The sequence below is a fragment of the Lycium barbarum genome, chromosome 7, assembly GCF_019175385.1.
Source record: "Lycium barbarum isolate Lr01 chromosome 7, ASM1917538v2, whole genome shotgun sequence".
In the NCBI taxonomy this organism is placed as follows: Eukaryota; Viridiplantae; Streptophyta; class Magnoliopsida; order Solanales; family Solanaceae; genus Lycium; species Lycium barbarum.
In genome coordinates, this window is record NC_083343.1 from 39,641,444 (window position 1) to 39,660,072 (window position 18,629).

The window sequence follows — 18,629 nt, forward strand, 5'->3', positions numbered from 1 at the left end:
ATTTTGGTTGTTTGCTGATTGAGATGTAGTTATGTGACCTATAATTCTCAGTAAATGGGAGGGTAATTCAATGACCAATGTGTGAGAAATAGCTTGGTTAAAGTGATGCACACTACTTGTTCGATAAATTGTTTGAAAGACGATATCATTCGTCGGTGAAGTCTGAGTAATCGAGCTCTATTAGGAGTCGATTATGAGTAAGTTTTGGGGTTTGGTTTGGGTACATGAGGGGGTTCAGACACCGCACTAGAACTTAAAAATGAAGAGAATGTTAAGCAATACAAAGCGTGGTTTCTGAGCTCTTTAGCGTCGATGTCACTGTTAGGCTGGATCATAAATTGAGATGCTGCTGTAATGTCCTTATTGTGAAACATGTGGCTTAATGTTGGGATGTTCTGCCTGGTTCTCTTCGATGTGAGATGGGCAAAAACTTGTTGGCATAACTTATTGTGAGTAGATATATGAAATTAAGAGAGGGAGAAGGTTGAGAGACCGCCAGAACATTGCAATTGGTACTAAGTGATATGGCGTGATTTTACGCCACAAATCGATGCTTTTCTGCTATCAGTTTTACATGTTTTTAAGTAAGTCCATGTGATTTTACGTGATTTTTAGGTGACGGAACAGATTTGGCATGACAACAGTTGAAAGTGCAGAGCCAGGTCGTAAACTCAGTTTACGGTACGTATTCTACAATACGAGGTGTATTCCATGGTCGTATTAAAGGATAACAGAACCAGAAAGGCAGGTTGAGAAGATGGTGATTTACGAGCTCAGTTTACGGACCGTATTTCAGTTTACGGTCTGTATTCCAACACGTATTTAACCATTCGAGCATTTAGCAGAAAGTCTGAGTTTTGGAAGCTGAAAGACGACCAGGCAGTTTACGGGCTGTAAACCACTTTACGGTCCATATTTCAAAAGATGGAATTTGCTCACAACTGAAGGACGACTGGGTCGTAAACTGATTTATGGTCCGTATTTCAATTTACGGACCATATTTCGTAACGACGGGACCAAAGTGCAAATCTGTAACTTTTGTGTTTTCAAAACCTATAAATAGTAATTGTAGGGTTTTAAATAGATATCAGTTGTTATATTTTTCTCTCTTGACTTAGAACATTAAATATTCTCTAGTTTTTGAAGATTCAAACATCAATTCAAGTATTATCAATTCATCTTTTCTTCCAAAGTAAGCAATTATGAATTCTTCAGTTTCTTATTTCTTGTTCTTTGTCATGAGTAGCTAAATTCCCTTACTAGGGTTGTGAACCCAATGATGGGTGTTTTGTGATTGGGTTTGTGATTGATATAGAAATAATGGATTATTAGGGTTTAGTTATTCTTCATTCTTCATTCATAATTAATGGTTGCAAACATTGATTAAAGCCATAAACCTTGATTTATTTGGGAAAATAATTAGGGTTGGTAAGAATAACTAACAAGAACTCAAAGCTTTAAACTTTGTTTAATAAATTCACTTAGGAATAAGAAGAATTTACTTGGCATGATTAATCGTTCTTCATGGTTACCTTCTTATATTTGGGAAAATCATAGAAAGACATAATCTTTATTTATTGGGAAATAGTAGAGATTCACATAGAGATTAAGTGCATTCATATAATGATCCATTATAAGTATATCAAGATCAATACCCATGATCATACACCCTATCTAACGGGGACACAACCTTAGTTTCTTTTACCACAAATTCCCACCAAAGCAATAGATAGCAATTAGTTATAGAAAAACCAACTTTTACCAATATCATTGGATTAAGACATTAGACCTAGAACTTAGCATCCTACGACTTTAGTAAAACTTTTCACACCATATTCCCTGTGGGATTCGACCCCAACCTTGTTGGGTTACTATATTTGATAACGTCCGCGTTATACCATTAATAGGTGTAATTTGAGCGTATCAAATTTTGGCGCCGTTGCCGGGGAATACGGTTTTGAAATTACTAAATAGTGTTTGCTTTGATTAAAGTCTTTTGCTTATTCCATCACACCTTGTTTGCTACTCTGTGTAAACCAGGTGAACATGAATCAAAATCAACAAAATCAACGTGCTGGTAACCAGGGGAATCGGTTGAACAATCAGGCGAACGAATCTTATGATGAGAATATTTTTGTTGAACTTGTTCCAGAGGAGGACTACGCATCTGCTATTGTTCAACCTCGAGTTGGAGCAGGTACTGTGAAAATTGACTCATCTCTATACCAGCTGTTGAAACTTGAGGGATACTTTCGGAACTCTACCGAGAATGACCCTCAACGTCATTTGCAGAATTTTGTGGATGTGTATGCTAATCACATCCTGAACAATGTTCCACAAGATGATATTTGGTTGAGGTTATTCAAATATTCCTTAGCTGGAGAGGCAAGAACATGGTTCGAGAAGCTGGCTCGAAATTCGATTACTTCATGGGCAGAGATGGTAGCTGCTTTCCTCACAAAGTGGTACCCCCTAGCAAGAAGGCTGAGATTCGTGACAAGATATATGAATTCAAGCAGCGACCGGGGGAACAACTATATGAAGCCTGGGAGAGATTCAAGGAGTATTTACAGAAGAGCCTGAATCATGGTTTTCCGGAACATATATTAATGGAGAAGTTCTACCGAGGGTTAGATCCAGTGACACAATCAGTAGCTAATAATGCAGCTGATGGATGTTTTATGAACAAGACCTTTCGACGAGTGACCACCATACTTAACAAGCTGACGACTCATAATCAGGCTTGTTACTCGAACAATGCTGATGTGGTACCGTATGGTAGTGCTATGATCCAAAATATAGTGAAGGAGAATTAAGACACCCAACAAACTTTGGCAGAACTTGCAACAAATATTTCCTTGCTGACGAAGAAGTTTGATGAATCTCAAATCAAGAAGGTAAATGTTTGTGAGGATGATACAGTCTTGCCAAAAGGGATGTACCATGCTCAAGATGGTCCGTTCCTTGATGGGCCACCTATGCAGGTTGAAGATGCTAATTATGTTAATAACTCTCAAGGGGGTTATCAAAGACAGAATTACCAAGGTGGTTATCAAAATCAGAATCAATGGAGACCTCGGCAAGGTCAAGGTGCTTACAACAACTCTGGGAACTACAACAATAATTATGGTGGTGCGAACCAAGGGAGCTACAACAACAACAACAATTTTGGGAACAAGAGTTCCAATCCTTACATACCACCGAAAGGGCAGTCAACAGAGCACGGTAGTTCGAAAGTTGAAGCAATGCTTGAGAAGATTCTGGCTAATCAATCTAAGTCTGAAAGGACTTTATCTGGGCTGACAGAAACAGTGGGTTCCCATACAGCGGCTATTCAGAAGCTTGAGTCGCAGATGAGGGATATTTCTAGAGAGCAGCACCCTCTTAAAAAGGGAGGACTTCCGAGTGACACTATTCCAAATCCCAAAAATGGGGAGGCGGTGTAGATCGTGTGTTGTCATCACTACTAGGAGTGGTAAAACACTCCAGGGGGCTGCTGAGAAGATGATTGATCTTGAGCAGATAGATGAAGAGGATGAGGTGCAGTCTGAAGCACCTATTATTGCTGATGAGAATCCTACTAACAAGAAGGTTGATGATATTCCAGAGATGGTGAAGGAAGCTGAAAACACAAGCAAGCAGGCTGTAAAAGGGTCTCTCCGCCCTTTGACGTAGCATTTCAAATCTAAACCTCCTTTTTCTCAGAGGTCGGTAAAGAAGAAGGAAGATGCTAAGTTCGAGAAGTTTTATGATCAGCTGAAGCAGTTATCTCTGAATTTTCCCTTCTTGGAAGCTGTCAAGGAGATGCTCGGTTTTGCGAAATACTTGAAGGATCTGCTGACCAAGAAGAAAACGGTGAAACATGAAACTGTGAGTTTGACTCACACTGTGAGTTCCATCATTTCAACTATAACTGTGCAGAAAAAGGGAGACCCTGGGGCGTTCACCATTCCTTGTTCTATTGGGCACCATGATTTTGCTCGTGCATTGTGTGATAATGGGGCGAGTATAAATTTGATGCCCCTTGCTATATATAAACAATCAGGTTTGGGGATGCCAAGGCCGACTACAATGAGATTGCAGATGGCTGATAGGTCTATCAAGAGACCTGTTGGGGTGGTTGATGATGTAATTGTGCGGGTTGGTGATTTTATGTTGCCCGTTGATTTTGTCATTCTTGACTGTGCTGTTGATCAGGACATTCCTATCATTCTGGGGAGACCTTTCCTTGCTACAGGGAGGGCTCTGATGGATTCGGAGAAAAATGAAATCAAGTTCCAAGTCAACAATGAAGAAGTGACTTTTCAGGCTAGCAAAGGGATGAAGTTACCAAGTGCTTACGAGAGTATTTCGGTAATTGATTCATTTGATGTTGTTGATGAAGCAGTGGAGTTTAAGATGGAAGAAGAAAGTTTGGGTGAGGCTTTAGCTGGTATTCTTAAGAATTTCGATGCTGAAGATATGGAAGGCTATGTGGAGACAGTTAATTCACTTGTTGGGTTGGGCTCATATACATACCACCCAAAGAAGCTGAATCTTGATCTGGAAAATAGAACAACTCCTCCAGCAAATCCCTCGATCATTGAGCCACCTAAGTTGGAGCTTAAGCAGCTTCCATCACATCTGAAATATGAGTTCCTTATTCCAGACAATACATTACCTATGATTGTTTCAGCCCTATTGACTGAGGGGCAGATTTTTCAGCTGTTGGAGGTGTTGAAGGAGTATAGGCGTGCTATTAGTTGGACCATAGCAGACATTCGAGGTATTCCATCGGGGATCTGTGAGCACAAAATTCAGTTGGAGGAGGGTAGCAAACCGAGTGTAGAGCATCAGAGGCGACTGAATGAGAATATGCAAGAGGTCGTCAAGAAAGAGATCATCAAATGGCTGGATGCGGGTGTGATTTACCCAATTGCTGACAGTAAATGGGTGAGCCCAGTCCAATGTGTTCCTAAGAAGGGCGGCATCACTGTTGTGCCGAATGCAAAGAATGAGTTGATCCCGACCAGAACTGTCATCGGATGGAGAGTTTTCATGGGCTATCGCAAGCTCAATACAACCACTTGCAAGGACCATTTACCTATGCCCTTCATTGATCAGATGCTTGATAGGCTAGCAGGGCGTTCCTACTATTGCTTCCTTGATGGTTATTCGAGCTACAATCAGATCAACATTGCTTTGGAGGATCAGGAGAAGACCACTTTTACTTGTCCTTATGGGACATTTGCATTCAACCGGATGCCTTTTGTTTTATGTAATCCGCCAGCCACTTTTCAGAGGTACCAGATGTCAATCTTCTCTGACATGGTAGAGGATTTCTTGGAGGTGTTCATGGATGACTTTTCTGTGGTAGGTGATTCATTTGAAGATTGTCTTGGCCATCTGGGTCAAGTGCTAAAAAGGTGTGAGGAGACCAATCTGGTGCTAAACTAGGAGAAGTATCATTTTATGGTGTAGGAAGGAATTATCCTCGGTTACAAAATCTCTGAAAAGGGAATCGAGGTCGATCAAGCAAAAATTGATGTGATTGCAAAACTTCCTCCACCTATCTCAGTCAAAGGTGTCCGAAGTTTCTTGGGACATGCTGGGTTCTACAGGCGCTTCATCAAAGATTTCTCCAAGATTGCCAATCCATTGTGCAAGCTTCTTGAAAAAAAGGCTAAATTTGTGTTTGATGATAAGTGCCAGAAGACATTTGAGGAGTTAAAAGAGCGTCTCACCACGGCCCCTATTATTGTTGCTCCTGACTGGTCCCTGCCATTTGAACAGATGTGTGATGCTAGTGGGTTTGCAATAGGTTCTGTTCTTGGGCAGAGGCACAATAAAATCATGCACCCGATCTATTATGCCAGCAGAACACTGAATGCTGCACAGATGAATTACACAGTGACGGAGCAAGAGCTACTTGCCATTGTGTTTGCTTTTGAGAAATTTCGGGCCTACTTGTTGGGGTCCAAAGTAGTGGTTTACACTAATCATGCAGCCTTGAGATACCTCATGGCAAAGAAGGAAGCAAAGCCGCGACTGATCAGATGGGTGCTATTGCTACAAGAGTTTGATTTTGAGGTAAAGGACCGCAAGGGTACTGAAAACCAGGTTGCTAACCATCTCTCTCGGCTTGAAGAGGATGGGAGACCTTCTGATGAGCTTGATATAGATGATGCTTTTCCGGATGAGAGGGTGTTGGCTGTGTCAAATGAAGTGGCATCGTGGTATGCTGACATTGCCAATTATTTGGTAACAGGCATAGTTCCAGAAGATATCAAAGCCTATCGAAAGAAGAAATTCTTGCGGGACGCTTGGCAGTACTATTGGGACGAGCCTTATTTGTTCCGAACATGCGCTAATAACATCATTCGGCGTTGTGTTCCGGAAAGTGAAGTGATGGCGATTCTAAAGGCGTGCCATGACTCTCCTGTTGGGGGTCATCATAGCGGAAACCGGACTGCGGCTAAGGTACTTGAGTGCGGCTATTACTGGCTGACTATTTTTCATGACGCTAATCTATTGGTGCGGTCCTGTGATCAATGTTAGAGGCAAGGGAATATCGGCAGAAGGCAAGAGATGCCTATGAATTTTGTTATGGAGGTGGAAGTGTTCGATGTCTGGGGGATTGACTTTATGGGACCCTTTGTGAGTTCGGGTGGCATGAAATACGTCTTGGTTGCTGTGGACTATGTGTCAAAATGGGTAGAAGCGGTGGCTTTACCCAATAATGAGGCCAAGAGTGTTATGGGGTTCCTCAAGAAGAACATATTTACTTGTTTTGGTACTCCGAGGGCTATAATTAGCAATGGTGGATCCCACTTTTGCAATAGAGCTTTTGCGGGACTGATGGAGAAATATGGTGTAAAACATAGGGTGGCAACGCCTTATCACCCTCAGACAAGTGGACAGGTTGAAGTGTCCAATAGGGAGATCAAGAGTATTCTAGCAAAAACAGTGAAAACAAATAGAACTGATTGGGCCCGCAAGCTCGATGATGCTCTATGGGCATACCAGACTGCTTTCAAGACTCCGATTGGAACTTCACCCTTCAAGCTTGTATTCGGAAAAGCTTGTCACTTGCCGGTTGAACTTGAGCACAAGGCTATGTGGGCGCTGAAGAAAATGAATATGGATTGGGAGGAAGCAACCAAAATCAGGTTGTTTCAACTAAATGAGATGGATGAATTTCGGTACCAGGCATATGAGAGTGCAGCACTTTATAAAGAAAGGATGAAGCAATACCATGACAAGAAGATCCTGAAGCGAGAGTTCTACAAGGGTGACCCTGTGTTGCTATTTAACTCTCGGTTGAAGTTGTTGCCTGGTAAGCTTAAATCAAGGTGGTCTGGTCCGTTTGAGGTGGTAGGTGTTTCACCCCATGGAGCAATTGAGTTAAAGTCCGGAGATGGAACTCGGACATTTAAAGTGAATGGGAAGAGGTTGAAGCACTATCACGGAATGGTTTTGGAGGATAGGATTGTTGATCGCTACAGGTTGAAACACCTCAGAACGAACAATGATCTGGTGTACCAAGATAAGGAGTGAATGGTCACCACCGTCGGGCCGCGACGTTAAATCAAGCGCTTCTTGGGAGGCAACCCAAGTGTAATGTTTATTTTTCTTTTTTGTTTTTTTTACATATAGGGTAATGGTTGTTTTGGTGCAGGAATATATGACAGAAAATATTGCTGAAAAGCAGGTAAGTTCAGTTGTAAGAAACTGTCTCGTAACAATGCAAAATACGCCTGTAGTTTACGGACCGTATTTCACAATACGACTCGTAAACCAGGGCGTATTTAACAATGTCACAAAACAGTAAGCACTGTAATGTCACATGGCAGTTTACGACCATGGAGGACGGACCGTATTTCACAATACGGTCCATAAACCTGATCGTAAACTACCATGAGACAATACAATGTACTGCGCACATCAACATCTCTAAATACGGGTCGTAAATCACTTTACGGATCGTATTTAGAAAATAAAAATAAAAAAATAAAAAAAATGGGGCACGATCGAAATATAATAAAGGCCAGCGTTTTAAATCAAGGGCAGAGAACAGTCACCCCCATTAACTTCCCTCCATTAATTTTCCTTCCATTGAAACGATCCTTCCCTAACCCCCCCCCCCCCCCCCCTTCCTTCCCATGATTCCCACCATAACCCATCATCTTCCATCTTTCTAAACACCATAAATACACAACTCACACCCAACAACAAACCCATCCTCACCAAAAATTCGAAATCTCTCTGCCCTAGGTTTAAATTTGTTTGTGATAGAAGTTGTGCTCTCAAAATCTGTGCTCATAGTGATCTGTTGGTTCATCATTGAAAGGTATGATTGACACTCCCCATTCTTCTTTTACATCTGTGAGTTTGAACTTGGTGGTAAGTGTTGATTAGGCTGGGTTTGTGAAATTAAGTGCTAATACCTTGGTTGATGATCTTGTATGAGGATAACAATGCTAAAGTTTTTTAATTTACTTGGGTAATTGTTAATAAAACCCAAATGGGTTGGAGGGCATTCCATACTTTAAAATTCAATAGTTGAAGTTTTGGTCTGCCCACCAATAGCCTGACTCTTCCGGGAATTACGAAAAATTGGTTGTAAAGTAGGTGAAGTCTGAGTAACCTAATCCCCAAAACAATGTGAAACTGAGATGTGAAATGAAATCCTGAAATAAGAACATGTCTCTGTCTGTGATGCGAAACACGATCATGCTTTACAGACCGTATTTCAGTTTATGGTCCGTATTTAAGCATGTCGATGGGACAGTATAGTATTCCACGAACTGAGCAGTTTACGATCGTACTTTACGGACCGTATTTAAGCATGTCATGAAGGGGCAGAATGTTCTCCAAGAAAATGCTCAGTTTACGATCGTACTTTACGGACCGTAAATCAGTTTACGGTCCGTCCTTTGAGTTTACGACCATAGACAGAACATATATCTTGTGCACAGTCAAGTTGTCTTATCTTTAGTTGGATGTTCCATGGTAACTAATATGCTGTGTCTTTTGCAGGAATGGGTCAGAAAAGGAATGCAAAGAAAGCAGGGGCCCAAAGCACGGGCAAAAGAAAGAAAGTGCGCTCGAATTCGAGGTTGATAGATTAACCTTCCAATTCGGAAGGGGAACAATCAGGATCCGAGTACGCCGAGGTTATACCGCCACCAAAGGTCAGGGGGGCCCCACGCAAGACACAGCGGCAACGCCATCACAGCCCTCACCTATGACCCCGTCCAAGTCTGCGTCGGAAGTCTCCCAGTCTGAAGAGGGGGATTCTGATGCGGAAGCATCAAGCAGGGGGGCAGCCACCCAAACAGATCTGGAGAGTGACTCTGCAGAGCCTAGTGATGGTAATGATCCGGACGATGGTACGACGCCTAAGGGTCGTAAACTGGCCATAAGGACCAAACGGCTGGAGGAAGAAAAACTGGGGTTCTCGGTAAAAGGGTCAAAGAAATTGTATGACCAATGGATGGCCGGGACAGAAACTAGGGGATAGCTGCCGTGGAAAATATTTGAAGAACGGCGACTAATTTTCGATGGTATCTCGGCTCATCCACAGCTGGATGATACCATCAAAGGGTACAAGCTGGATGTGTTCACTCATGAGCCGGGAGAGTATGCTCCGCACATTGTGCGGGAGTTCTATGCATCATATGGGGCGGTATTGATGTCGATGAAGAAGCCGAGTTGTGCTTGGCATGAGATTCCCATGCTGGAGAATGTGACAGTCCGGATCTCACTGGTTGATATTTCCTCCAAAGCCATCAACAGGGTCCTGTTTGGTGATGATTTTGTGGCTCCTACTGATCTGAGCCTGTTCCTAGACAAACGAGACAGGAAGGACAAGAAATCCGTGAGGGAATGGACTGCTGCAATTATCACATCTGAGCCACATGAGAAAAAATGGACTAATGATGGGAAAATCAAGATTACTAAAAGTTGTTTGTCCACAGAGGCTAAATTTTGGTGGACGTTGTTGCCGTACAGGATCACTCCAACCCAGGCAGATAATACCCTTTCCACCAGTCAGGCAGTCACTATTGCCTCTTTGATGTCAAGGTACCCGATGGATATTGGGGAGCTAATAGCTGAGGAGCTGCATGTGCGGGCACACAAGCCCAACCAGAACATGGTATTTACGTGTCTTATCACGGAATTGTGTCGACGGGCAAGGATATTTCATCTGCTAGATTGGAACGGTACCATCACAGCTGCTAATGTAGGGGATTGGAGGAAAAATAAGGTGAAAAGCAAAAAGGACCGAGAGGCAGATCAATCCGGTGATGACGACGAAACTCAGCTAAAGTTGAGTCCGAGCCGTGCTTATGGGACTGATCCAGTAGGGTCCGAGATTGGTGCTGCTACTACTGGGCCTGAGGCTCCCATAACAGGTGTTCCAGATACTGTCGATACACAGGATGCTGCAGCCACACTAGGTGTTTCTGAGGCAAGAACTCCACCACCACCTCCGGCCACACAGGGCCCTCCTTCGGGGTCTGCCACTGCCGCTACGACAGCTGAGTCTGCTGATCCAAAGCTGGAGTTGCTGCGTTTCAGCCATGCTAACTACAACCATATTATAGTCAAAGCAGTGAGGACTGAACGGCAGGTAGAAAAAATATTGCAACAATTTAAGCCAAAAGTGGTGAGAATAGTGCAGCAACTGGTTACTGAGGCGACCACAGAAATCCGTGTGGAGTTTAAGAAAAAGCACGAAGTGTATCAGGCTAGACTAGACAGCTTTGAGGCAAAATTGTTGGCTCGAGAGCAGACCACACCCGGTGGGGAGTCTAGTTCATTGAGGAGTGAGTTGGAGAAGCTGAAAAAGGAGCTTGAAGCACTCAAGGTGCAAGGGATGGTAACCGCACCAATGCCAGCACCACGTGCCATTTTACCTACCACATTTAAGGTGCTGGATCTGCTGGATTCTGAGGAGGAGGCGGAGGATGCCGAACCTTTTGGTCGCGATACGGGAAAGAGGGTCCGTGAGCCATCTGAGGACCCAGATGAGTTGGACAGGAGATTGAAGAAGACAGAGAAGAAGGATATGCAGCAGGCAATCCTTCAGTCGTTGGTTGAGCCACAACGCCAACCGGGAGAGTCCACGAGTCAGCCGCCGGATGCAGCGGGCCAGTCATGCGCTTCGCACAGCACCAAGGGCACCAAGGTACCACTTCTTTTTCCCTCATTCTTATAAGTGAAGCACTAGGACAGTGCTTGATTCTTTAGTTGGGGGTGGGCCTATCTGAAAGTAGTGTAGTGTAAATATGTGTTTAGGAACCCCCTCGGCTTTTCTTTGCCAGAGTTCTTTTCCTGAGGGGAGTTTATTTTGTTGAAACTGGCATGTTTAGGGTGTTGCTTAGGTTGAGTAGAATAATTTTGACTTATCTGGTGTTACTTTGTAACTGATGGCATGTGTTGTGGGTTGTTGAAAATTTTGGACCCCTCAGAATTTTGAAAAATGCATACTTAGAACAGTTATTGTTTGACATGATTGATTCTTTATATGACATTGTGATTATTGGGGTATTGTGTGTGATGAATGACTACTTAGGAGGTCACAAGTGTAAAAATGATTGTCCTTATGCCGATGTGTGTGTGAGTTGTTAGTTTAATTCTGTTTAAGCATGTATAATCTAGAACTTGCCTGGTTGGTCTTGTTTGAAATCTGAAAGTTAGTTTGGTTGTGAAATGATCTTAGGCTTTCTTTGTGTAAATAAGTCACTTTGCCTATATAAGCCTCACCAAAAGCTGAAAATATCACTAGTTTCCCTTTTTGAGCCTTTTTGACCTTTTTCTTGGCTAGCCGAATGAAACCTCATCCGTTGTGAAATTTATCCATCTTCGCACCCGTTTCCTCCTTGATGCTGCTAGATAGACGAGGCAAAGCGCCTAAGTTGGGGGTGAATTAAATGTGAAGTAGATGTTGAGAACAAATGTTGGGGGTGGTGGAGTTTGCTAGTAGAGAGTCGATGTGGTAGTTGCATATAATATAAAAAAATCAGAAAATTGAAACACAAAAAGAATTTCTAGTTGGATAGGAATAAAACCATATCGAGGTCGAAAACGTGAAAAAACATAAAGGGGTTGGAAAGAAAAGAGGCTAATCAAGGTAAAGAGATGTTGTACTGTCAAGGAGGGTGAGTCACTAATACCCAAAAAGTATCCTACCTGTCCCTAAGCCTACATTACAAGCCGAAACAAGTCCTAATGTGATCACAACCGAACGAGCTTAGGATGAGAACATAGAAAATAAGGGCAAGCCTATGGTATTTGCATGTGTAGATATGAATTCTTTGTGAGTGTGAGTGTTTTTCTCTTCTCTTTCATCTTTGTCCCGTTCTTGTTGTATATATGTGTGTTGGGACAATGTTTGGTCTATGTGAGGGCATAAGGATGAGAATTGAGCAAAATAAAGTGATCGCCGAAAGTAGCGTTTGTGTGCATCATAATATGCTCGATAATGTAATGTCATGTATTGAAGCTTCATTGTTAGTCATAACGTTCTTGAGTTGTGTATATTGCTTTGAATTAGAAAATTGGGTTGGTCCTTTGAAGAAAAACATGCATGCCGGTGGTTCAGAGTCAAAACCAATGTAGACACTGTTATTCTATGATATCTAGGTGTTAGATTGAGTTATTGTTTTGTATGGCTTGCTTGAGCACAAGCAAAGACTTTAAGTTGGGGGTGTTGATGTGGCGTTATTTTACGCCACAAATCGATGCTTTTCTGCTATAAGTTTTACTTGTTTTTAAGCAAGTCCATGTGATTTTACGTGGCTTTTAGTGTTTTTCAGGTGACGGAATAGATTTGGCATGACAACAGTTGAAAGTGTAGAGCCAGGTCGTAAACTCAGTTTACGGTCCGTATTCCATGGTCATATTAAAGGATAACGGAACCAGCAAGGCAGGTTGAGAAGATGGTGATTTACGAGCTCAGTTTACGGACCGTATTTCAGTTTACGGTCCGTATTCCAACACGTATTTAACCATTCGAGCATTTGGCAGAAAGTATGAGTTTTGGAAGCTGAAAGACGACCAGGTAGTTTACGGGCCATAAACCACTTTACAGTCCGTATTTCAAAAGGTGGAATTTTCTCACAACTGAAGTACGACTGGGTCGTAAACTGATTTACGGTCCGTATTTCAATTTACGGACCGTATTTCGTAACGACGGGACCAAAGTGAAAATCTGTAACTTTTGTGTTTTCAAAACCTATAAATAGTCATTGTAGGGTTTTTAATAGATATCAGTTGTTATATTTTTCTCTCTTGACTTAGAACATTAAATATTCTCTAGTTTTTGAAGATTCAAACATCAATTCAAGTATTATCAATTTCTTTTCTTCCAAAGTAAGCAATTATGAATTCTTCAATTTCTTATTTCTTGTTCTTTGTCATGAGTAGTTAAATTCCCTTACTAGGGTTGTGAACCCAATGATGGGTGTTTTGTGATTGGGTTTATGATTGATATAGAAATAATGGATTATTAGGGTTTAGTTATTCTTCATTCTTCATTCATAATTAATGGTTGCAAACATTGATTAAAGCCATAAACCTTGATTTATTTGGGAAAATAATTAGGGTTGGTAAGAATAACTAACAAGAACTCAAAGCTTTAAACTTTGTTTAATAAATTCACTTAGGAATAAGAAGAATTTACTTGGCATGATTAATCGTTCTTCATGGTTACCTTCTTATATTTGGGAAAATCATAGAAAGACATAATCTTTATTTATTGGGAAATAGTAGAGATTCACATAGAGATTAAGTGCATTCATATAATGATCCATTATAAGTATATCAAGATCAATACCCATGATCATACACCCTATCTAACGGGGACACAACCTTAGTTTCTTTTACCACAAATTCCCACCAAAGCAATAGATAGCAATTAGTTATAGAAAAACCAACTTTTACCAATATCATCGGATTAAGACATTAGATCTAGAACTTAGCATCCTACGACTTTAGTAAAAATTTTCACACCATATTCCCTGTGGGATTCGATCCCAACCTTGTTGGGTTACTATATTTGACAACGTCCGCGTTATACCATTAATAGGTGTAATTTGAGCGTATCACTAAGCTCTTATGTGTTCTTATTGCATACGGTAAAAATCGGATGAATGTTAGACCGGTAAGACCAGAGACCGAAGGAAGAGAGGGAAGAACATTATTTGGTCCGGTTTCTCCATAGCAGAGTTTATCGTGGTCGTTGGTCCGAGAGATCCGTTGCGCGATTGCCACGTGTCGGTACCGTCCTGCCGTGTTCAACTGCCAATCGTACGGGTGTCAGACCGTACGGCCAACCTAATCCATTTCTGAGTTTTTTCTTTATTTTTTAGGGGCCTCATGTTGTATGAAGCCCATGGGGCAATACTATAAATAGGGGGTCATTGCCCCACTTTTAGGGGGTTGGCTTCCTCATATCAAGAACACTTTGTACTAGAAAAATATATACAAATCTCTCTCTCAATATCGGATTTTGGTTCGGATTCATTGTGCTCATCTCTTAAACTTGTTCGACTAAGTGATACTCATATATTAATAGATACATAAATCTATAGCGAATATCTGATCATTATTACTTCCTTCATATCATATCCATACACATATTTTTCCACCAAATAGATTGAGGCTTAGCCACATATCCTATACCTACTCATAAATTTAATTGATTATCCAAATTTGGGGTAAACAGTTTAGCGCCCACCGTGGGGCTGGGATAATAGTGGTCTTTGATCTTTATCTCTATCTTACCCATCAAAACCAAAAACATCTTCTGTTCGTCTCTGAAAAAACGGACCAGATGGCTAACAGTGGGCAATCTGGTCACGTCAACAACAACGAGATCGTGGCCGAAAATAAAGGCAGCGGGCCACGAGGTTTACCAAACCCCGCTGACCCTAACCCCGTTAATTCGAGGGAGGGCCTCAACCAACAAAACACCGTGGACCAGGAGAATGCCGCCCAGCCGGCCACTGACCCTTTAGATACTCACAATTCAATTACTTTGTCCCGGACACAGGGCCGGAAAGAACCAGATACCCCGAATGATAATATTTACTTACGTTTAATTTTTGAAATGTTGCAGGAACAGAGAGCAGCGATTGCCGAACAGGGAATCGCAATAGCCCAGTTGAAAAACGGAAGAGATAAAATGACCCCGGAGAAGGCGAAGGGTGTTGCTGAACCCCGAAGAGATGAGGCACGGATGGTTGAAAGCAATGGATCTGGAGCTGGTTCATCCACCGAGGTTCTGAGAATGCTCGAAACGTTGGCGAAGCGGGTAGACTCGACCGAAAAAAGGGTGGAAACATACAACTCTCGGGTGGATCAAATCCTGGGGCCTCCGCCTATTTTGAAAGGGCCGGATTCAAAGAGGTACATCCAAAGGCCTTTTCCTCCGAGTGCTGCTCCGAAATTGATCTCGAAGAGGTTCAAAACGCCGGATATCCAAAAATATGACGGCACAACGGACCCTCACGAACACGTGACCTCATACGCCTGTGCTATAAAAGGCAATGATATGGAAGAGGATGAAATCGAATCCGTGTTGCTGAAAACGTTCAGGGAAACTCTGTCAAAGGGAGCATTGACTTGGTACAACCATCTGCCCGAGCATTCAATCACTTCTTTCGAAATGCTCGCCGATGCGTTCATAAAAGCACACGCCGGAGACAAAAAGGTGCAGGCTCGGAAGGCGAATATTTTCCGTATAGCCCAAAGAGACGATGAGTTACTGCGTGAATTTGTCGACCGGTTCCAAAGGGAACGAATAGAGCTCCCCCCGATTCCGGAGGAATGGGTTGCACAAGCTTTCACAAAGGGGCTCAATGTTCGGAGCTCGACGGCTTTGTTCAAATTAAAGGAAAGCTTGCTGGAATACAAGGCTGTGACATGGGCAGATGTCCATAACCGATACGAGTCGAAGATTCGGGTGGAGGATGACCAACTTGAGCTTCCCCCAGGGCCAGTAAACATGAACAAAATTTTTGAGAGACCAAGTAAAAATTACGAACCGGAGGCGAGGTCATCGAGGGAAAGGTATCGGCCATATTCTCATTCGGAGAAACCAAGCTTCAGGTCAGAGAAATCCAAGGTTGGCCCGAGCCATTTCTCCGGTCGGGGTGATAAACGGGTCGAGCGCCCGTCGAACAGTTGAGGTCTCTCATTCAGGAGTGATAGCGGAAGCTCTGCCGGCAACAAATATTCGCCGAGGATATCGGAGTAAAACTTCAACACCTCGGACCTCGTATCGGCCATTAGCCATAGTCCGAATGTAAGATGGCCGAGACCTCTAAGGTCGGATCCGAGCCAGCGGGACCCGAACATGATGTGTGAATATCATGGAACCCACAGACATAGAAATGAGGATTGTCGCCAGTTAAGAGAGGAGGTAGCCCGGTTACTGAAGAATGGCCATCTCCGAGAATTGCTGAGTGAAAGAGCCAAAGGTCACTACAATGAAAGGGAGACCCCTAAAAGGGCCGAGCCAGTAGAACCCTAGCATATAATCAACATGATAGTTGAAGGCACCGATACCCCACGAGGGCCGGTGATGAAACGAACCAAGGTCTCTGCTGTGTGTGAAAAACGCGGCCGGGATTACATACCCGAGGGTTCCATCTCTTTCAGCAACGAGGACGCAGAAGGCATCATTCAACCGCACAATGATGCATTGGTAATCTCTAATCTTATCTTTAAGACTCAAATTAAACGTATTTTGATTGACCCAGGTAGCTCAGCCAACAGCATCCGGTGGAGAGTGGTCGAACATCTAAGGCTACCCGATCAGATTGTACCGGTAGCCCGGGTACTCAGCGGGTTCAACATGGCGAGCGAAACCACAAAGGGGGAGATCTCATTACCGGTAAACATCGATGGCACAATCCAGCAAATGGTGTTCTATGTAATCGAAGGAGATATGAAGTATAATGCATTACTGGGTAGACCCTGGATACATAGCATGAGGGTCGTGCCGTCGACGTTATATCAGCTGCTGACATTCCCGACTCCGGAGGGGATAAAAACCATCCGAGGTAAACAACCTGCTTCAAGGGAGATGTTCGCGATCGAGGAAACGACACCTTAGCCCAAAAAATCGGGTCAAAAGGAAGAAGATTCAACCGGAGAAAAGGACACCAAATAGCAATCAAAGTAGTCGGGGTCAGATCCGGGGTATGAAGAGGATGATTTTGGTGTACCCAGATCATTCGTCATGCCAGATGACGTGGATGCAACCAAGTCAACAGTGGAGGAGCTGGAGCAGATCATCTTGTTCGAATATTTACCGGACAGAAAGGTATACCTGGGCACGGGGTTAACCTCGGAGCTCGGGAACAAGTTAATTGAATTTCTTCGAGCTAATGTCGATTGCTTCGCATGGTCCCACATAGATATGATAGGTATACCACCGGGAGTAACAACTCACAAGCTCAGTTTGGACGGGAGGTTTCCCCCGGTAAAGCAGAAGAGAAGGCCCATGGCAGAAGCAAAACACGCCTTCATAAAAGACGAGGTGACAAAGCTTTTGAACATAGGCTCTATCCAGGAGGTAAAGTACCCAGACTGGCTAGCTAACGTAGTAGTAGTGCCGAAGAAAGGTAATAAATTTCGAATGTGTGTTGATTACAAAGATCTAAACAAAGCATGCTCGAAGGATTCATTTCCGTTGCCTCACATCGATAGAATGATCGATGCAACGGCCGGGCATGAGATGTTAAGTTTTCTCGATGCATACTCCGGGTATAACCAAATTCGGATGCACCCGGAGGATCAAGAGAAAACATCTTTTATTACCCGATATGGGACTTACTGTTATAATGTCATGCCTTTTAGGCTAAAAAATGTCGGTGCAACTTACCAACCCCTAGTTAATGAGATGTTCGAAGAACAAATACGGAAAACAATAGAAGTTTACATTGACGACATGGTGGTCAAGTCCCTGGAAACAGACGACCATTTAAAACATTTGCAGGAAACCTTCGATGTACTCCGCAAGTATAACATGAAGCTTAACCCGGAAAAATGCGCCTTCGGTGTCCGGTCTGGCAAATTTTTAGGTTTTATGGTGTCAAACCGGGGGATTGAAATAAACCCGGACAAGATCAAGGCCATTGAGGACATCGAGGTAGTGAATAACGTCAAAGGAGTGCAGAGGCTCACGGAAGGATAGCGGCGTTAAGTCACTTCATATCGAGGTCCTCGGACAAGAGTCATCGTTTCTTCTCCTTACTGAGGAAGAAGAACGATTTCGTTTGGACACCGAAGTGTCAAAGAGCTTTACAAGAATTAAAGCGATACCTGTCCAGCCCACCGCTGTTGCACACACCAAAAGCGGACGAGCAGCGTTTTCTCTACCTTGCTGTCTCCGAGGTAGCGGTAAGTGGCGTTTTTGTCCGAGAAGAATCAGGTACGCAATTCCCTATTTATTATGTAAGTAGAACTTTGGGGGATGCGGAGACCCGTTATCCCCACTTGGAGAAATTGGCATTGGCATTGGTAAGTGCTTCTAGAAAACTCAAGCCTTCCTTTCAGTGCCATCCGATATGTGTAGTGACTATTTACCCCCTAAAAACATCATGCATAAACCGGAACTATCGGGTAGACTAACT

General features: G+C 43.0%; 1 non-coding gene across 1 annotated transcript; it reads right to left on the bottom strand.

Annotated features, from left to right (window-relative positions):
* Window positions 1-2,487: 2,487 nt before the first annotated feature.
* On the bottom strand, window positions 2,488-2,593 carry LOC132604792 (small nucleolar RNA R71). Its single transcript, XR_009568891.1, has one exon. It is a non-coding gene; the product is annotated as a small nucleolar RNA R71 (small nucleolar RNA).
* Window positions 2,594-18,629: the final 16,036 nt, after the last annotated feature.